The 22819-nt window shown below is 39.7% G+C and overlaps 1 protein-coding gene across 1 annotated transcript in view; it reads right to left on the bottom strand.

Moving 5' to 3' along the window:
• Positions 1-22819, bottom strand: part of PPARGC1A (PPARG coactivator 1 alpha) — a 462550-nt gene that overhangs the window by 344330 nt on the left and 95401 nt on the right. The gene's annotated exons all lie outside the window — the stretch shown is intronic.

The following is a 22819-nucleotide window of genomic DNA, read 5'->3' as shown; positions in this document are numbered from 1 at the left end:
CTGTGGTGGTCAAGAGTATGCCACTGCACTCCAACCTGGGTGACAGAGTGAGATTCCACACACACACACACACACACACACACACACACACACACACACATACACACACACACACAAATGAGGAAGAGTGGTCAGGGGAGATCTCACAGGAAAAGTGATAGTTGAACAAGACCTAAAGGAGATGAGGGCATGGGTCATGTGGACTGGCAAAGGAAGGGCTTTTTCAGAGAGAAGGAATAGGCTGTGCAAAGGCCCTGAGGCTGGAGCATACTTAGGATGTTCAAAAAACAGTAAAGAGGCCATGTGAAATATAGTGTGCTTAGTAATAGAAACATTAACAAGTTAAAATACATCATTATCATTGTAATCATTATGTGGGGAACAAGGCAAGTAAGAAAGTTATCAGCATGAGCAATAATTAGGCCAGATGCTGTGGCTCATGCCTGTAGTCCTAGTGTTTTAGGAGGTTGAGATAGGAGGATTGCTTGAGGCCAGGAGTTGGAGACCAACCTGGGGCACAAAGCAAGACTCTGTCTCTAAAAAAGTTAAAAAAAAAAAATAGCCAAGCAAAGTGGTGCATGTCTCTAGTCTCAGCAACTCTGGAGGCTGTGGTAGGAGGATCGCTTAAGCCCAGATGTACAAGGTTGCAGCAAGCCACGATTGTGCCACTGCACTCCAGCCTCGGTGACAGAATGAGACCCTGTCTCTAAAAAATAACAAACTCAAAAATATGCATATATGTATCTTTCAGAAATGAAGAATATGCACCAAACATGTTAGCAATGGTCATTTGGAGATGGAGAATCATGAAGATTAGGAGTGATGTTTATCTTCTTCTTTTTCATCCCTTTAATTGTTCATTCAGCAAATGTTTATAGATAGTCTGCAGTGCACCTGCACTGGAGACATAGTGGTGTGGAGACAAAGGCCTTTCACTCCTGGCCTGGTATCCCAACAGGGGAGGGACAATGCAAATGTTAGGAAGCAGGTCGACAATACTGCAAGGTGTGACAGGTGCTGGGAAGGGTCAAACAGTAGCTGAAATTGAGAACAGCAGGTTTGGGAGAGAATGGTAAGGAAAGGTCTCAGTGAGAGAGAGACTTAGGTTGATCCCAGAAAGATAAAAAAGAACTGAGCGAACCAAGCATGAGTAGTGAGAAGAACTTCTAAATTGGAATAGCATGTGGTAATATGAATAGCTTTTGTAATAATAAAAATAGCCTACACAGTAGATAGATAGGTAGATAGCTAGATAGAGGTGTAGCCTCGGTTATGTGACTGTGACAAGTATTTTGATCACTTGTTCATTCAAGAAGCACTTATTGAACATATATGCAAATATCTGTGCTAAGAAAAAAGGTTATAAATAACACAGACACAGTCCCTGTTGTCAGGAAGGCTTAAGTCAAATCAGAGGCAAAACCAGGATCTCAGGACTGCCATTTGGCATTATAGCAAATTGGGAATGAGTCAGTGACGAATTTCAGGAACCTGGCAGTCTTACCCCAAGTTTGCTGCAAACTTGAAGCAAAAATAGCAGCTAAACTGGTCTTCTTCAGCATGCTTTTGACTGAACCATAAGTACATATGCTTTTCAGTTCTTTGCTCATTCATTCAAGCAGCCCCTGCTGGCCGCATCCTCTGTACTGCCACCATGCTAAGGTGGGTTCAACCTAAATAAAGGGAAGGAGATGGAAGAAAGTTTCCCCTAAAGGAGTTAACAACTTAATTGACAAGAAATGCAGGCAAACAGTTACGATATACAGGGCATCGCAAGAAAACATCTGCACAGTTTGGTCCTGCATTGATTAACATGTATTTTAGCAAATAGAGTCGACAGACATTAACTGTTTTGCTAAATGTTCAGAATGCCCACCATCAATGCCAACATGTAAGATTTAGAACGTTAACTTTAGAAGGTGCATGTTATTATTATAACACTTGGTGACCTCCAGGAAAGTCTGATGGAGATATATGTAGGTCTGAGATGAAAAAATACAGAAATGTCTGCTTGATAGCTTTAAAGACAGCTTCTTGGGGAAGTGACACTGGAGCTGAGTTTAGAACAAATTGAGAGTTTGCTGGTGGCTTGCAGCATCCACATTCAGATTTGCAACCAGAGACCTGTAATCGGGACCTTTCTTTATACCGTGTCCGGCTTCATGTGCAGACCCAGGGAATAATACTGATGCCTGTTCCTTGCTTCAGAGAGCCGTGAGGAAGGAAAGCCTGAGCTGAGGTCAGAGAATGAAACCTGTACAACTCGGGAGTCACTGAGGAAGGCCACACTTCTCCTTTTTGCTTCACTAGCCTTGTCCTCTCTACCTCCACTCTCCCCCTTTCTACCTGTCCTCCTTTGAACCTCCATTGTGACTTCATCCAGACATGAGGACAGAGCAAGCATCCCTACCAAATAGATACTCTATTCAAATAAACGCCAACCCTCCTCCGAGGCTGACATTTGGCAAGATCACCCAAGTGGCATTTTGTAATTCAGCCAGAGACATGCCTGTTTTCACTCACAAGTTCTGTGCAGCCAATACACTTTTAGAGGGTTTTCTTTCTACTTTTAGTAAAAGTACTAACATTTTTGGTCTAGATCTTGGAAGTCAGAAATAATTAATATCTTGCATGACTCTCTATACCCTTTCACAGTTTCAAGCATATTCATTTTATATAAAAGCTAATGTTTGTTGAGAGTGTGTGTCTGTATGTGTATATATGTATGTATATATGTGAATATATAAATATGTGTATATATGCATGTTTATGTATGTATGCATACACACATATATGTGTACACATATATGCATACTAGGTATAGGTCTAAGCACTTATACATATTTACATATTTAATCCTCACAACTCTCCTGTTATGAGCTCCATTTTATAGGGTAGTGAAGAGATGAAGTACCTTATCCAAAGTTGTTCAGCTAAAACCAGCAGCCACAACCAGCCAGTCTGACTTCAAACCCACCTTGCTCATATGACTCTCACAGCAGGGTGCTTTGTGCTACCCTCTATAGTAGATAACACCATTTGATCATCTCTGCCAACAGATAATGGCACAATAATTCAATAAGTCTGAGTGTCTTGCCAAGGTCACACCATGAAACCCTTAACTTGTTTTCCTGACTCTATTGCTGTTTTTTGTTTTGTTTTGTTTTCTGTTTTTCTGGTTAAAAACCCTCATACTCTGAAAGGCCTTGTGACCAGAATGGCAGACGCTTCCTTGGAAAATCTGAGAACTGTCCTTCCCAGCTTTGGTAATCCCACTTGTAGGAGAGGTTAAAATATCACCTCATTTTTCTGAGTTAGACAGGAAAAAAAACCAAAATAATACCACATTCTACTTAGGTCTATAAACACTCAGTATGAGACAGCTAGAGACAGCAGGATAATTCCAGACGCATAACGAACAAATAGCAAATTTAATAGTGTGGGCCTTGTTTATACTTCTGCCATCAACTTTAATGATGAGCCTATTTATGCTAAACTTCACTGCATTATCAGAGTCATTAGTGCCTGTAAGTGAGTGATAATGTGCTTGAAACTTCCACAAGGACGTGTGGTTTTTTCTGAGTCTTACATTGCAATGTTGGGAGATGCAGGTCCGATGAGTATTTTCATACATATACCTAGAACAACTTAGTATTATTCCCCCAGAGAGTGGCCTCATGGCCATACTAATTTAGGAATGTGAGTTAAAGAGAAGTAAACAGGTTTGTCTTGCCTTCAGATAACTAACAAGGTAGAAGATACTCTGAATCTCCAAGATGGGGGACACTATGTCAGACTTTTTGAAAGTATTAACCAAAGAAACCTTTCAAAAGGTGATAGTCAACCTACTAGTCCATTAAAACACTTGTCTAGTGGATGTTTAAAAACCTTCAGCAAAAACCAGTATTTAATGTATAATCAAAGCACAGCTGGAACATGTACATTCATTATGTAGCATTAGCCGTGTGCTTACAGGAACCAAGCAGTGTTGAAATGTACATTTCTGCAAATGTGAAGTCCTAACTGTAAAGGACTCCGTAAGGTTAGAATCAAAGGTTCAACAAAGAACCTCAAAACTCTGGATGAGGATTTCCTCTCTGTCAATGTGAACCGGAAGTTTCACTTCACCTCAAGTATTCCTACACCTGGGACCACGGGCACCTTCATCCCTTGACTAGGGAAGCATGACATCAGATCCTAATAGGAGGTATATGTTAGAGATCTCAATTCACAGCAGTATTTTTCCCAAAGACAAACTATTACTAGCAGACAAGCTGCATGAGCCTAAATGATGCCTGAAAGAAAAAGTCAATACAATGACCATCACCGGGCCTTAACAGCAGTTCAAAAGAGGGTTGGTTGCAACTGGGCACTAGGGGTATTCTCATGCAATAAGCATTAGCACCTTCTAACAGTGTCCCCTCATCAGAGGAATCTTCCCTGACCATAGTGACTGATGAAGCACTCTCAGTGGCTCTCCAGCCCATCTCCCTATTATTATTTTCTATAGCCCTTATTGTCAAATAGTATCTTCTTCTTATTTTGTATTGCCTGTCTCTTCACACTAGAATATAAGTTCTGTGAGGTCAGGAATAGATCTGTCACATTCATGACCATAGCCCCATGCCTAGAACACTGCTTCCCACAGAGTAACCACTCAACAAATACTTGCTGAACATTGAAAAAATATTCTACTTTTAGAAAACTTTGGTTCAGGAGTACAGATACCTTGCCTTGAGCGTGATAGTCTTGAGTTTTAATTGACATGATTTTCATTCCTCCTCACACTCATATCAGCAACACCAATCTAACCCCGGGCAAGAGAAGTAAAGAAATTAGGAGGGCCAGAGTGAAGTAGAAAGAGTGAAGAGGCAAACTGTCACATATATCCTTGAGCTCATACACTAACCAGAAGGTCAGACTCTTCAAGAAGAGCTTAATGGTAATATGCACCGTGAGAAAGAGGTTGTTTCCAAGCTTCCTGAATCAGAGAAGACAATGCCAACCATTTTCACAGGCCCTCTGGCCATGAGGTACATGCCAAAACCTTTAAACTCTTGAGAAGATGCCCTTCTTTGCCTTTTTTTGTTGTTGTTCCCCCACCCAAGTGCACTGGGCATTTCTTCTTATCTGTTCTGCCCCCAGCCTTTCTAAAGAACCTGAACTATTCAATTACCCTGGACAGGTCTGCCTGCCACCTTACCCAGTCTTGGCCAACTGAACTGGAAATAGCTGCAGGTCACAGTCAGTTCAGATTATCCTGAGAGAATACCTAAGGGCCACAGAGACCATCATTTGAGTGTCATGGGCAATAAAACTATGAGGCCTTGTTAACTTGGGATGCACAGCCATATTGGACCATTAATGAGCAGAAGGAAACCAATCAAAATACAGAGGAGCTGAAAGTAAAAATGAGGTATGAATGTATGTCTTCTGCAATTGGAGAAATTTGGAAACCCAGGCCCCATTCTCTTAGAGACAAGAGAGATGCTTTCTACTCCTATCACAAACTTAAGTCCAACTCACCTAAGTTCTAACCAGCTTCTACTTCCCTTATCCTGCACCATTTCCTCCACACAAACAAACTTTACTTGAACTAGGCCTTGTGGCTTTTCCAATCTCACAACCAAATATACTCTTGGCTAGAACATCTGCATTGGTCTGAGATGCACTAGTATTCACAAGCTTGAAATCTTGTCCCCGTGTCTGTTTTAAGGGCTATTCACACAAATTCTGTTTTCTACACTGCCCTCATGATCCTGCCTTAATTCTACCTATTCTTTAAAGTCATCTTTAAACCCTAGTAGAATGATTACTGCCCTGATGAATTCAGTCATGATCTCTAACTCCATGTGGCATCTACTAAAATTCTTTCCCACTCTTCCATATCTGTTGAGCAGCTACTATGTGGTCTGCCAGGTTCTGAATATTAGAAAATGAAAAAGGTACAGTCTCTGACCTCGAGAAGCTCCTACCATGATGAAAAGAAGCTAGCACATCAACATGAACCACAGAACAAAGTGTTAAGAACTAAACAGAACAACAAATGGGCTGAGACCCTGAGACCTCCTGAGTAAGTTCATGATCAGAGCTGGCACCTATGTGTCTGTGATGAAGCCTAAGCTCAGATAGGCTAAGTCAGGTGAACTGATTATTTGCTCACCATATATATAAAAGCTAAAGATATCTGTACAACACAGAAAAAAATGTACTTAGAAAGGCTTCTATCATGTAGACATGGACATGATGCATGTTTGTCAAGGCAGCTGAAAAATACCTCTTCTTCACAAGTGAGGACATTCACAGACAACAGCTGAGAAAACCCATTACTGACATAAGACTAAATGCCTCTCTAAATACAATGTAAACACATGGACTTGATTTATCTGTCAAAACTCTAACATGCTCACTAGCATCAAAGGCCACGTTCAAATCATGTGTGTCCAAATATTAATCTCTGGGTGATCTTTCCTTTTACCATGCCCATTAAAATTATTACTGTACTTATCCTTAAATGGGGGAAAAATACACTTAAATAATTGACAAAAATAAAATTGGCAAAATACAAAGAGAATGCTCATAGCTACACAGATATAAAACAACAAAATAGTTCTGATCAAAAGTTTTCCATATGAGTGCAGCTATTATTTGCTCTATCTTGCATGGTAAATCAAGAATAATGAAGATATGCCACCTGTATATATTTCCATAATTCAGTATTTGCTCCTAAAGCCAATATTTCTAAAAGTCAAAACCAAAGAAAGCAGTATTAATGAGTTGTTGGATTTTAAAGTTTTAAAGAGATTTGAATGTCTAGCACCTTTTATGACAATCTTCTAATCAAAAAAAAAGTTGGCAGCGAAAAGACAAAACCTGTATCCACAGACTTAGATTGAGGTTAAAGCAGAACATGTTGGATTACCATTTTTATTACTAATTTACTTTGTTCATTTAGAGAATCAATTTGCTGCCATTAAAGGCTTGGGTTTCATATATTTTATAATTTGCACACATTTCCTGATGAGAATGAGCTGTGCAGTTGGTAGGAGCTCAGACAAGTTCTCCTCTAATGGTCCAATAGATGCACATGATCTTAAAATGGGTTTACAAAATCGAAGGGAAATGCCACAGTACCTACCATTCTAAATATGTGGGAGGAAATCCTGAGCACAGTGGAAGCTTTGTTCAGCAGTTATATATATTCAAAGAGTTTCCTGCAATAATCCAGACATGAAATAATAGAAATTAAGAGGGGTCTTTCCAGTCTTTACTGCTTTCATCTAAATTTAAATCTAATTTTTCTTTTATTTACAGAAAACCTCTTGGGAGAAGTTGAAATTCATCTATTCAGAATAGAATGAACAACTATCCTTCTGAAATCCTTCAGGAAGGTGGAGTGCCCCAACTTTTGGGAAAGAAGAGTTTTTACAGATCATAGTAAATCAACTCATAGACAATATAACAGATACAGAATATTCTCACGTAAGATAAAAAACAACTTGTGCATTGAGATCTTTAATCAATAAAAAGCTAACAAATCAGTAGCGCAAACAAGATGAGAGAATCTTATTTCATCCTCAGTCACGAACTGAAGAGATGCACAGAGCTGTGTTTTGTGGTTTAAAAAATGCTCCCAGGATGGTGTGCTTGTGAACTATTGAGTAAGAAGGTCAGTAGAGACTAACTCGCTGTGGGATTTGCATTGCAGAAAGGACAAGTAGGTGGAACATAAAAGGGCACTCTACACAAATGTCAATTAATGTATTATTCTTCTACAAACTTCCTTTAACAAGTATTTTGGTGGCTTTGAAGCCGCTGCGCTTCTCGTGGGAGCAAGAATGAGACCTCTTGCTTTAGCTTTTGATTAAATGATGTTCAGAAAAAAAGCCTATCAACAGAGACTAAACTCCTCACATTAAAACTAGAGGGCTTGACCCACCCCAATTAGCCCAACTCCTTTGAAATTTTACAACCAAGAGGGCCTTTCTTTACTTGTGCCAGTTAACTTTAAAAGACTGTTGCTGGAGTGTAACTCCTCAATTCCCAAAATTCTACTGGCTGCACACAGGATAAATGCTAAAAGGAGCCATCTTTTGAGAACCTCCAATACTATGAACATGTAAATTATGTTCTTTTTGCACATGAAGACTCTGACACCCAAAAAAAGGTACATTGACGTACCCAAGGTCATAGAACCAAAAGAGGCAAAGCTGAGACCCACATCTAAGTCAGTCTGATTCCAAAGCCTGCTCTCTTGTGCATTATACTTTTGCTGGGTACTGCTCCCAAGGCCCTCCATACTTTGCCCATCCTAATTTTTCCAATGCCTCCCCACACACCCTCTCATCTTTATTCTCACATATCTTTCCTTTGTGTCCCAAACAAGCCTGTGCTTTGCCCCTTGCACGGTTTTCCACATGTAATTTCTCAATTCTGGGATCCCCTCCATGCTTTAAAATCTACAGTTCCTCAAGGTTCTGCTGTAATCCCACCTGTTGTGAAAACACTAACTCCTCTAAATTCTTATTACCTCTTGGTGCTGCCAACAAAGCACTTCTCATGCTAACTAATGGCAGTCACCCTTTTGCATTTCTTGATCTTGCCTCTCCCCTCTCTTACAAACAATATGTTGCCTGAGGATAAAAACTGTGTACCGGTTTAAATAAAGGGTTATCTAAATAAAGAGTTTTAGGATAACACCAAAGAGGCAGAGATCAAGCAGGGTCCTTGAAGATGAGCACAATCAGTAGCATGAAACGTGACAAACTCTGTATAATATTTGAATAGTTTGCCATTTATTATTATTATTTAGTCATAGCTAATGAAGTGCCTTCCAATCACTACGAAAGGCATAAGCTAATTTAATTAATTAACTCTGTATCAAGCATTCCCACACTTTGTTACATTAAAGTACTTCCATCCTAACTCTAGGTCTTAAATAATATCTATTTACTGTATTACAAGTAAGTTGGAATTGCTTAAATTTCAGCTGAAACTGTTATTTAAAAAATCATAATCTGGTGGCTTAAACAACAGAAATCTATTTTTTACAGTTCTGGAGGTTGTGGAGTCCAAGATCAAGGCATTGGCAGATTCAGTTCCTGGTGAGGACTCCTTTCTGACTTGCAGACAGCTGCCTTCTTGCGTCCTCACACAGTGGAGAGAGAGGGGGCTCTCTTCTCTTCTTATTATAGTGGCACTAATATCATGGAGGCCCCACTCTCATGACCTCATCTAAACCTAATCACTTCCCAAAGGCCTCACCTCCAAATACTATTCCACTGGGGATTAGGGCTTCAACATATGGATTTTGAGGGGAAACAGACATTCAGTCCATAGCACCTAGCTAATATCTATTGAGTACACATACTTTTGTGCCAAGCACTGTCCAAAGTTCTTTATATTGGTTGGATTCGTTGATTCATTTATTCACCACAGCAATCTATTCACAACAATGAGTAGGTGCTATTATTACCCCTACCCTACAGATGGGGGTTAATAACACAGCCAGTTCATCACAGAAGGACTGAATGAACACAGACCTTATTATTCTGGAGATCACATTTTCAACTTAACACCATAGCAACCTCATATAGGTCTATGCCTCTGTAACAGTGAAGTACTTCAGACACAAGCAGGAACAAATAAATAATTGTAGTATGGCTGGAATAATCAAACTTAATAATTAACTCAAAGTTTGTGGTCTTAGGAAGCATCTGGTTCATTTGTTTAAACAATAATGCACAGGAAGTGGAAATGCATTGCCTGGTGCCAGAGCACTCTTTTGTTGAGCAAACCAAAGAAGAAAAGTGTTGTTTCTCAACTGAAGGAATTGCTGGATACATCAAGGTTTTTCTTTTTCATTTTTAAACCACTTCCACCCATAACATGAAAATAGTCAAAGAAAGAAGCTTTTTATTAGCCACAAAGTTCTAGTAACTGTCTCACTTTTCTATCTGTACTTATATATATTTTAAAAAGTGGCTTTAAGTAAAAACTGTTTCCTTTGCTGGTATTAAAATCAGTGAAACTCTGAAAATCCCTTTCATTCATGCAAACATTGATGGTGCTCCTGAAATGTGTGAAATGCTGTGAGTGATTATGGGACACCAAGATGTAAGTCAACACCCGTGAAGAGGGAGGGTAGATTTTTACACAATTTAAAATATACCATCATATGAAAAAGAATAAATAAGGGGTTCTGGGGGAATACTGAAGAGGCAGATATCAAGCTGGGTCCTTGAAGTTGAGCACAATCATAGCAACATTTGTCCAGCTTGAAACTTGAGAGTCTTTGTAAAAGATTTGGATAGTTTGCCATTTATGATTATTATTTAGTCATAGCTAATGAAGCACCTTCCAATTGCTACAAAAGACATTAACTAATTTAATTAATTAACTCTGTATCAAGCATTCCCAAAGTTAACTGTTAAATTAAAAATACTTCCTCCCTAACTCTAGGTCTTAAATAAATAAATGTCTATTTACATATCACAAATACATGGGAATTTCTTAAATCCTCACCTTGTTTTGCGCTCAGCAACACTTCCATTCACTAACACTTCTGTGCAAGACAGAAGACATTAATTAAATAATTAGCCTTGAGCTCAGACGTGTAAACAAACACAATTGATGAATTTGTTAATTGTTCTTCCCTGCTGTGGACAGGAGCTATTGTTAGCAACAGTAATAATAGCACTGATTTGATTTCAGAGAGACACTTTGAATACAGCAGGCAAAAGGCAGAACTCAGGTTTGGAGAAGTTAACTGTAGAGGAGCATAGAGTGTTTTCTGAAAATACCCAGTGTACAATTGCTCTGTTTATACAGTTACATGGAAGAGGACCGGGAACATTGGTAAACAGAAAATAACCTAGTCAATAGATATTTGAGTTTGCACCAAACAGTGACAATTCAATTATTTTTGCATGACTGTCAGCACTCAGAAATAAAATAATTTAGAAATCAGCTTTAAAAAATAGTGCTTTGAAAAAATATCAAGTATTAGCACCTCCCTTTCTTTCAACAACAGGAAGATTTGATCTGAAAAAAAAATGAAATTATATAGTACAGATTGGTGTTCCAGTGATCCTCCAGGATTTCTTTATAAATGAAATATAAATAGCAATTATTAGCAGACATGTGTACACTGGGCATGGAAGACATAAGCTGTAGAAAACAGGTTTCCAATAAAAAATATGAGGATAGCTAGAAAGCAAACCAAAATATTTTTCTGCTGTTTATTAACATGTCAATCAGTCCTCAGTCCATAAAAATTTTATAAAATGTTATAAACATTTCCCCACATTCTTCATTCCTATGAAAACTGGATGACATTATTTTCTGTGCTACATTAATGGCGGTTAATGGTGACTCTGTTGATGAATTAAGTCATGTGATCTGATTTTTATGGGCCAGACTGTGAGGTTTCCATCACTGCAAGCCAGAAACAAGACCAAATTGAAACCAAACTAAGCCATCAGCTCCAGAGAGGAATACTGAACTTGACAAACAAAAACAGATTCCTTCAAATGACAAACAAGGAGAGGAAGGAAGGAAGGAAGGAAGGAAGGAAGGAAGGAAGGAAGGAAGGAAGGAAGGAAGGAAGGAAGGAGAGAGAGAAAGAAAGAAAAGGCAGAAAATGTATGTGAAAAGAAGGGAGAAGACAGTACAGGACAAATTGCCTCAGAAAAGTAGGTTTTCTCCCAAGAAAAGAAAAGAGGACCAGGAGTAAAGGAAAGGAACCCACAAACCCAAACTCAGGAGCTGCTTTTCCATTAAAATGCTCCCAATTGACAATCACTGTTATTTTTAATTTTCTTCAAACTTCAGGGCCCAGTTGGAATCCTATCTCCTCCAGGAAGTTGTCCTGAGTGATGGTTTCCTCTGGTCCTGTGAACTCACACAGTGGCAGCACTCAGAAGTTGTAGTCGACCACAGTGATGTATATGTCTGTCTCACCTCCCCAGCCAGCCCGGGAGCGGCAGCTGAGCTCTGCACACCTCAAATTCCCCACAGCACCTGGACGTGACATCCTGCACACAGCACATGTGCAAAACATGCCCGTCAAATAAATTAATCAAGCAAATGACTTTCTTCTACTATTCATAAAATCTGAAGTTTGTTTTTTTTTGGGGGGTGGCTGGCAGAACTTTAACATTTTTTAAAACACATGGGGAAAATGTTATAGGAAGAGTCTTGTGCAAGCCTTGGTGGGCTGGTTCTTGAATAAAATTCAAAATACATGGCCAGTCAACCCAATTAAAGTCTTCCTGTCTGCTTTCTAGTATCACATTTTCCCTCTTACTTCAAGCCAGGTGAAGTGCATGTCTTTTTCTCTTTACTGTCAAAATGCTGCAAGACCCAACTATAAATCCTTGGATGGATGGATGGATGGATGGATGGATGGATGGATGGATGGATGGATGAACAAGCCACCACAGGAGCTGAGAATTCAAACATGAGAGATGCTCTCATCTCTCTCCTCAAGATGTACACAATCACTAAAGGAACACAATGCGAGACACAGATATAAAAAAACAATATTATAAAAAGCAAGAAAGATTAAATCTCAAAAAAATGATGTAGACTCAATTAAAAGAGAGAGTCTAACAGGAAAGGGCATGGGCAAAGCCTCTTGGAGTAGTTGCTAAACCTTGAGGTAGAACTAGAGAAATACATTCAATATCCTACAGTCAGGTAAGGGGCAAAGGTGTTTCATGCCCAGAAAACAAGAACCAGAATGATGACATGATGAAAATTTGAGCTTTGTTTAGTGAGAAGCTAGGGGCTAGTCTTAGGTGAGCCACTGGTAAGATGGGTGATTTTGTGGGGGGGTTTTGAACATATTTTATTTTATTTTATTCTATTTTATTTTAAAGATGGGGGTACAATTCAGGACTAGGTATACAAGTAGTCATTGCACAGGTAAAGTTTGGGCCTCTCTTTGGTCCCCACTTCACCCAGTTTGAGATTAGGTACATTTATGGATATTGTGTGCCTCCACCTTCTCCTGGCAGTTTCTCACTACTGCCAATCCCTTTCTTATAGTATAATGATAAATGCTCAGCATCCACTTATGAGTGGGAACATGAGGTACTCAGTTCTTTGTTTCTGTGATAGATCACGAGTATTATAGACTCTAAATCCATCCAAGTTACGGCAAAGTTCATAATTTTTTCCTTCTTTATGGCTGCGTAATATTCCATTGTGTATATGTGCCACTTTTTTTTTTATTCAGTAGGTAGGTGACTTTGTGTGAATCATTTTTCTTTTGAATCTCGATTTCTTTGTCTCTAGATTAGGAAGGTCACTGCTAACCTCAATGGGCTCTTGCTTTAAAATATACTAATGTATGTTGTTAGAAAAGGCCAAGCAGCATAGTGGGAAAGTGGAAAAATGAACCATGACATCTCCAGGTTAGCTGTGATTCTTTGCATAAACATGCCATCTTCTTCGTATGTGAAATTGCCAAGCAAAATATCTTCCAGAAGGCAGACGCTTAAGATCTTAGGGTGTATTTGGGAAACAAATTAATCAGCAAGGTATTTGGAAAAGGGACATACTATGGACCCAGCACTCACTGTCAAAAATGAAAGGAGAATATGACGGGTATGTTTCACTTTCCTGTGCCTTCATGAGCCTTGTGGTCCAGCTGCAAACACACACAAACACTAAGGCAAGTGTGGCTGAAGGCTTAATGGGAACTAGGCTACCCATTCCTCTAGGTTTGACCCAGACTGGGTAGGTTACCAGGATGTGGGATTTTCTATGCTAAAACTGAGGAAGTTCTGGTCAAAGCGTCATGAGTTGGTCACCATGATGGGGAGGTACAAGTCACAAGCTCCGTTACAGGTCCAAGGAAGTAATTAGCACTGGGATCTGCCTAACTGGGTTTGGATCTGTGCAAAATAAGGACTTTCAGAGCCTTTCACCCAACTGTTCTTTTTCTTCCTACTGCCAGGATTCTGAAAAATTTTTGAAAGAAAATCCACTCACCTTAAAACTCAAATTTGAATAGGACCCTTAGCTTTGAATATGAAATCTGGCTTTCTGTTGGGTATAGGCAAACGCTGTTTTTCTCATTTTGAAGATGAATAAACTGAGCTCCACAGACAGGTTAAACAACTTGTTCAAATCAACGACACAGTTGGAAATAAAACCCAGTTTCTTTACCTCCTGGTTCAGTATGTATTTTGGGATATATAACACAGGCTTCAAACAGTGTTTAAGTTCTATTTAACCTTAGTAGGGAATATTCCAATTAACATATCCCCCCCCGGGTGTTTCTCCCAGCTGAAATTTTGTTCCTTTTTAGTAAACTGAAGGAGACATTTCCCCACCCCCACTCCTTGCTTTCTTTTTTTCCTTTCTAAAGCTGGCAAATGTTAGTGCCTTCTTTGGTATCTGCTCAGTTCAACTCAAGAGAAGCTTGAAATGTATTCCATTTTTTATAACAGTTGGGGAAGGACTGTTAAGGGGTGGGGGAGATCAATCACTCGTGGAAAATGCTAGGTGTCCCATTATGGTATGATAAGTTCAGCTGCATAGTATATGCATTTTTTTGCTCTCTGAATAAATGGCAGAAGTCAGTTCCCCATAAATTCAAAATGTATATGAGAACATGAAATCATATTTTAAGTGGATTTCACATATTGCTTCTCTTCATCATTCTAAATACCAAAGATTAAGCTTGCCACTTGGCACGTGCGGTCTTTTCTCTGTCTTTTTTTTTTAACTTTTGTTTAATCAGATATGAATAGCGGTTGGTGGCCTTTATTGTTCAGAACTACCTGTAAGGGAAAGAGAGAAAATACTCTGCCTGCTCTCTCTATTTTAAACACTTATTTTCATTCTGACTGTGTCTGGCCTCTTTCAAAATGACACTGTTACCAAATGGTGAGGCTGACCAAAATACCTTTTCACTAAGCCAATCTACAACTGTGGTCCCTTTGCTCCTTTGATGCAGGACACCCCTTGGGCCCACCTCCATTTAATTTCTCTAAAGATCCCACATGGACACCGTTTAAGGCAGTGGTTAAAGACCCACATGCTGGAGTTAGGTTCAAATCCCCACTGTATCATTTCTTAGCTCTGTAACCTTGGTCAAATCACTTCACTTCTGTTTCTATTTCTGTAAAATGAAAGACAGCCTCTCTTCTGACCATCATCAGTATGATTCCCTGGAAAAGTTTCCCTTGAACATATCCCAGCCCATAATGGGTCAACCACTCTACAGTTATGATCCAGCACACAGTATCTTCAATCTTTTGTTTATCCTTCTTCTCTTAATTGATCTACAAAGCTCTTCATCTTCAAATAGTGTCACGCTTTGTGGGGGCTTCTGAATTTCCTTTATGTGTTCTGGCTCCTCTTCCTCTAAACATCTTTTCAACTCTATCTCCAGTCACTCCCTGGAAAATCTCACCTGAGCATTACATAATATCCCAAATATATCTCTTTTACGGTGGTGTGTCCCCTGAACTTCTGACTCACATATCTGCCTCCTCTCCACATTTTCCTGAATGACTAGTAGAACTTGACCACTGGTGTCTACCTGAATGTGCTCATCCCCAGCTTTTTTCTACCTCAATAAACACCACGACCATCCATTCTGCTGCTCAGGCCCAAAGCCTGGGAGTCAGTCTTGATTTTTCTCTTCCCTTCACCCTCCTAAATCCATTTCCCAAGAGCTCCGCCTCCCAAATCTGCCCCGGTCCGACCCCATCTCTCCATTCTATTCCTTCCACTTTCGATTTGGTCTGGATCTCCGCGCAGTTCTTCTAACCTGTCTTCCCATCCCCCACCCCACAACTCTCTCTACTCTACAGCCAGAGAAATCAGGAAAAAAAATTAAAAGAAAAATGAGATCTTACTTCTTAGTTTAATAAACCCACCCCCTGACACACACGCTACAACACACTGGCTGCCTTTTATATTTAGAATAAATTCCTTTCTTTATCTCGACCTTATCAAGGCCACAGTGATCAAGCCACTGCCTCTCTCTCCACTTCCCTTCTCCTTCTCTCCCTTGCATTTACTGTACTCTCCACTACTTTCAGTTTTTAAATAGTCAAGCCCATTTTTACCTCAAGGGATACTGCGAAAGCCATCACTTCTGACCAGAATATTTTCCTTCCCCTCCCATCATTCAGATGCACAACAGTCATCTCCCTAGAGCAAATTTTCTGTGTCTGCCACAAGAGCCTCGGCATCAGTCACTTTCTATCTCATGGTCCTCCTTTATTTTGTCATAGACTTCATCACCATCCAGAGTATTATTTTCTTTGTCACTCATTTATCATCTGTCTTTCCCCCAAATTCTACAGGAGCAAGGAAATTGTCTAGTTTCGCTGTCCTGATCCCAACATGTAAACAAGGTCAGGCACATGTCACGCTTTCCATTAATATTTGTTGAATGAATAAATGGCCAACTTTCAAAATCTCTCAGTTCCCCAAATTCATCTACATTGCATTGGTGAGTTGTTTTGCAGGCTGTATATTGTAGATAATTGTACTGCAATTAGTCTGCAAGAAAGGCATTTAAGTTATAAGTTAACAAGCAGATGAATGACTGTTCAGAAGACACTGACCAATTGCTTGTTATCTCCTGAGTGGAATAAACAAGCAGAAGCTGGCTTAAATTGTTGTGGGACAGCTTGACTTGATGTAAGGAAAATCTTTTTGATTTTCAGGGTCATGAATAATTGAGAGCAGCTGTAAAGAAAAGGTGGTTCCTAAAGCATTCGGCAAACAATAGCCAATTATGTGCCTTAGATGCTTCAGCAATTTATTAATTTATTGCCATTATTAATGAATTACATAACCTAGAATACACACAATATTTCAATCACCCTGAAACACACATTTCACCATCACTGATATCAGAACATATCTTACAATTGATGGTGCATGATAGTTGAACTGACATTTTCTCTTAGTGGTATGTAAAGTAATGGTACTTAATATATTGCATCTTATACTCAATAAAGTATAATAATTTATGATAAGCCACATTTGCTGAATGCTGGCTTTGGGAAAGCACTTACAGATGTTGTCTTATTGTACTAACCCTCACAATCGACCTATGGCCTAAGTAACATTAGGGCTATTTTGTAAAGTAGGAGACTAAGTAACTTTTCTAAAGTCATAGATCTTATAAATACTAACACCTGCAATTTAACCTCCATCTATCTATCTATCTGATCCCCAAATCAAGTCTCATCATCCCTTTCCTTATCAGTTCTTGCTAAATTAAATTAGGGTTGGTACATGAAATACAAATGCCCGGCACAAATGAGTCACATAGTGGGTGTTCAACCCATTTCAGTTCCCTTCCTCTCTGCTCCTTTACCTTTGCCTGAACATAAGAGCACGAATCATGTTCTGATTCTGCAATTTATGTAAAACCTCTTAGAGGGCAAGCTTCCACAGTCAGGGTTTGAGGTCTGGCTTTTGAAAAGATCTGAGCCCATATCAAAGGCAGGGAGTGAGTTCGGAAGTCAGTGAGACCACACAGTGATCACGCTGCTGAAGGGCCACTCCCCGATGAGCAGGAGAGAGCAAAACAGCCAAATGAACTTCGTACCTCCATCTTGACTAGAGGAACGCTAACAAGATTAGACTTTGAAAGGAGGTGGGACAAATGTACTAGACCAAGCAAGCGAGGCAGAGCACCGTGGGAAATGCACCGGCTTTCGAGTCTGACAGTCTCAGACTCAAATCCTGGCTCTCCTTCTTAACCATTGGAACCACTTCACCTCTCTGGAGCCCAGTCTTGTAATCTCTCCACTAGGCGAGGTACTTCAGCCTCTGCAGGGCTGCAGTTAGGAATTGTTCATTCTGCTAATTATTATTGACAACTCTCTAAGTGCATATGAAATACATCATTGAACAAAACAGATAAATAACCCTGCCTTCGCTTGACTTACATATTAGCAACTAGTGCTACTGTATGTGGGGTGTCTAGCATATTATCTGGTAGTTATTAAGACTACTAAGGAGAGGTAGTCACATTGCATATCATAATTGGAACAGATGTCCAGTTTACGTTTGCCCAGGAATTCTCAATGGAGCACCCACCTATTTATTTGCATTTGCGTCTTTTCTACCAAGAACTTTCTTCATCAAGGTTGCCACATGATTGGCTCTTCATTGTACCAAATTTAGTTAAATATCATCTTCAAAGTGGAGATACTGTCTAAATTAGCCTTCTCCTCCTAGCTGGACCCATGTCTCTATCACCTCAACTCGTTTATTTGTTTCACAGCCCTCACCAAAATCTGTAATTCTAATATTTAAATATGTTTTCTAATTTACCATCCCTTCCTTTACTAGAATATAAGCTCCTCAAACACAGAGACACTTGTCCTCCCTAACTAGAACAGGCCCTAGCACTTAATATTTGTGAGAGTGAGCCTCAATTATATACCTTCCATTGCTAAAAGCAAATCCATTTATAAATATGCTTTGGAGCCGGGCTTGGTGGTTCAGCCTGTAATCCCACGCCTTTGGGAGGCTGAGGTGAGTGGATTGCCTGAGCCCGCGGGTTCGAGACCGCCTGGACAGCAAGACTTCATCTCTACCATAAATCAAAAAATCAGCCGGGCGTGGTAGCGCACACCTGTAATTCCGACTACTCGGAAGGCTGAGGCAGAAGGATTGCCGGAGCCCAGCAGGCGAGGCTGTGGTGGCCGGGAGCGGCCACTGCACTCCAATCTGGGCGACAGAGTGAGACTCCAACTCAAAAAAATAAAAAAATTTTAAAAATAAATAAATAAATATGCTTTGAACTCAGGGGTAAGGTTGAGGCTTGCTGAATAAAACACCCAAACTGTTGGTACCATAACCAAAGTGATCTTGGGTTGGAAGAAGGCTTTAGAAGTAGCCTCCCAGACTCTGGAAAGATGTCACTCCTTTTCATTCTGAGACCTGCAAACTCTTGGAATCAAAGTTTTCAGATCATGGAACACTGGAGACAACAAAACTAATAAAAGAATAGGAACAGGATTGAGGCAGGAGGCAATGAAATTCACATCTGCTTGATCGTGACACTTCTCAGAGAGTCCAAGCATGGAAACGAGGAAAAATGAATTCATGTAGTTTACTTAATCTCAAATGGAGCCTTTGGGCAATATTTCAAGTCCAGGGTCATTAAAACACCAAGTCATTCTGGAATTGTGGGAACTAGCCTGACAAGGAATCAACAAGGTTTTTATTAAACACTTACTATATACCTTAACTGTATCAGGTAAATCAGCTTAAAGATAAGATGAAATGCAACAAGAGGGAATCCCAGAGGCTATCCTGATATTGGCCTCCTTTAATATTTTTATAAATGATCTAAATAGAAGAATGCACCAAATCCTTCAACTCTGCTGAGCAAAGCAAACTCTTCAGGTTCATAAGATGTTGACCTGATTGAATAAAAGGGCAGAAAGAGTTCAAAGTGCTACCTGATGCTCAGAAAAAAGAAAAAAAAAAGGAGTAGCTCTGAGAGTGCATAAAACTGTCATTGGACTGGCCCGAGTCCCCTAGAGAGAATAAACTGAAACACTGTGGAGAGCAGGAATTTATCTATTTTGTCTGCTGCTAAATCCCTAGGTCTAAAGCAGAATCCACCGTGTAACAGGTGCTAATTTTGTGTAATAGAGAGGAAAAGCCCTGGGTAGCTGAGTTACGCCTCCTGTTGTGTTTTCCAAACACTGGCACGGCAGGGACAGAGGCCTTAGATAAGAGGAGGAGGAGCCAGAACTGTGTTCATAGTCAGTGTTGTTTCTTCATTCCTGAGGCCTGAGTAGATAATGGACTTTTTGCCAAGAACAACAGCCAATGTTACTGATTCTCATGATGATGGGGAAGAAATGGGACAGAGAGAAGGTGGGTAACTCTCAGCATGGACAAAATAACCAATACCAAAAACCTTTGTCCAATGAGAACATTTAGAAAAATCAAGATTTTCCTGCTTCCCTCAGCCTAGCAGTGCAAGACCTGAACAGCTAAATATTTTCTTTTGTTGTGTGATCTAAAATAAACATTTGACAAGCTTGATATCACTGGGCTTTCATTTTATACCATTTTGTCACAGGAGCTCAGTGGTGACATTGTTTGTGGTCTAATTTCTTAACATCAAGAGGCTCCCTAGACAGAAACCTGAAACTTAAACAACAGCATGAGAGAAGAAAAAGCAAAGCCATTTCATCAGGAATGAGCTTTTGAAAATCCCTGGCTCTGGTAAATGATCTCCTTTCTAATGCCAAAAACCACGTGCTCATTCAGGGGAGTAACTCTGGAAGATGTGGTAGGGGACGACCTACGAGGATGTTTTAATTCATGCACCATCTTTATATCTGCCTATAGGAAAGCCATTAATAGAAGATGAGTAGGTGTGGACCTCTCTAGACATGAGAGAGGCAGCTGCTGGCTGTAGGATGAGTGACCAGAAAAGTTTGTCAGAGGACCAGAACTACAGGGCAACGAAATGGTTTTCAAGTCCTACTAACTAATTCTCAATAAGGAAAAGAGTGAATCAGGATTGCAATGGTCAAGCGGGAAGCGTGTAGCATTGTTAAGTGACCCAGGTCCCCCTTGGGCAAGCAAACGTAAAACACCTGAATCCTGGTGACTTTATTCAAGGGTCCCTCTCCTCAGGACTGGATACACACTCTCCTATCTCTGAAGCTTTGGTAATAGTTATGAATTTGAGCCTGACTACACCCAGCATGTCCAACTCACTATGATGCTATTCCCACCCTCAAGACTCTGCTTGGACAGCATGTTAAAAGAACTCAAGCTCTGAGATAAGGCAGATTTGAATCTGGATACCAGGTCCATCACCCACAGGCTGTGGGGGTGTGTACTGTTGGGAGGCCACCTAACTCCCCTGAGTTCCAGTTGCTTCACCTGGGAAATGGAATGGACAGAATCTCATTTTTGGAGTTGTCATGAGATGCTACAAGGGGATTGTCAGAAAGGGAATCGAGGCTGGACAGGCAGCAAAATGAGCAATCTCAAGAGGTCTTTGATTTCAACGGGAATAAAAAACAAAGGGGTAGCTAAGGAGAAAAGATAGTTTGCAGAGTTCTGATGGCAGATTCGGAGAAGGTCGGGAAGGGATTGGCAGGTAACTGTGGCTTCACTGAATGCCAGCCACTGCATCAGACACTAGGAGACACACAGGGGAGCAAAGTGATATAATTCGTTTGCTCATGAAGTTTCCATTTTAACAAAAAAAAAATGTGGGCTTTGGAGCCGGGCCAATCTGAGTATGAATTGCAGCTCAGCCATATTCCTGCAACGGGCCTTAGGTGAGTGGGCCAACCTCAACAAAGCTGTCTCCTTAGCTGTGAAGTAATGTTAATATTAGTTACCTCACAGAGCTCTTACAAAGATTGAGTGGGATACGTATGTAAAGAGCCCTTCCTCTTCTCTTTCATGAGAAGAAAGCACTCATGTCGATAGATGCTTCTTACTCCCTTTTTCTTGGCATTTTCTTCCATGCCAGAAATGTCCAAGTGTTTTGTTACATGTTTTTTTCCCAAAGATAATAATATGAAATGGAAAGAAAACATATACCAAGTATATTTTTATTTCCTTTCCTAAAAAAAAATATAGTTTTTGAAATGATGTGTATTCTAAACATAGTTTATAAACAATTGTCAGATGTGTGTTGCTTTGAGTACACATCATGGCCCTCATACAATAGTATTTATTTCTTCCTGAAAAATAAAGGATCTAATGATTTGAATGCTCTCCAACCCCTGTGATCAACAGCAATGCCATTTGGGTATGTTTCCACTAAATTATGTGCCATACTAGATAAAAGATTTGTTTTGAAAAACAGCCACTTCCAAAAATAAGAGAGTTTATCAATTCTAATCATTCTTATCCAAAATTAGTTGTCAAGTTTCAATGGATAAAATGAATTTAACAACATAAATTCAGTACTGCTGCTGAATGTCTAATGCAACCTCACAGAGAAGTCCTGAATACACAGCCTGTTGGGGTTCACCAACTGTGTTTAAAGTATCAGCACTTTTGTGTTATAATAGAACCTATTAACAGTTGACTGACATTAGATGTAGTCAAACTAAGCATCAATTAAAAAAATATGCTGACCTTTCCAAAAATTAAGCAGTTGTCCCACACTCACCAAAGGGAAATCGGAATAATTACCGTGGCATTATAAAACTCAGTTATTTGACTAATAGTGACTAATAGACAGCAATATTTTTTTCACTGCCACAAAAAGCCAGCAAATGCATTATGATGCTGTAGCAATATTGATATTCATAAAATCTCATTAGGCCAACTGGAAGTCAAACATTAGCCAATCATGCTCCTGCTTCCTACTTACAGATCAAAGTTAAATACGTGCTTTAGCCAGTTAGAAACAAAATTAAATTTGGAATCCGCATCGCTCTCATTAAGTACCACTCTGTTAGGCTGTGTTTAAGACGAACAGCCCACAGGGAGCTTTTTCCAAACCAATGAGGAGGCCTCCTGCCCATATTAGACTTAAAACACCATGACTGTTAATTTAAATAAAGACATTTCAAGAAAGTCTGAACTTCCACTGCCTCTGCCTTCTCTTTTCTTGGTCATTTCACCTCATGCTGGTTTTATTTATAGCAAAATAAAAATCCTCTTGGAATCAAAATTTTAAGGTGAGCATCTCTGTACTGTGTCCCATAATAAAAATAGGTAACTATCTTCCTTGCATGTTCATTTATTTCCTCTCTCTCTCTCTCTCTGGCATTAGCTCTTCTTTAAGAGGAAAGACAAATAAACTGACTTAAATGCACATTATGAGTGAGAAAAA

This window comes from Carlito syrichta, unplaced genomic scaffold, assembly GCF_000164805.1.
Source record: "Carlito syrichta isolate Samal-C Ts95f unplaced genomic scaffold, Tarsius_syrichta-2.0.1 Scaffold288844, whole genome shotgun sequence".
In the NCBI taxonomy this organism is placed as follows: Eukaryota; Metazoa; Chordata; class Mammalia; order Primates; family Tarsiidae; genus Carlito; species Carlito syrichta.
The sequence above is the reverse complement of the archived record's forward strand: the minus strand, read 5'-3'. Positions and strand labels throughout refer to the sequence as shown.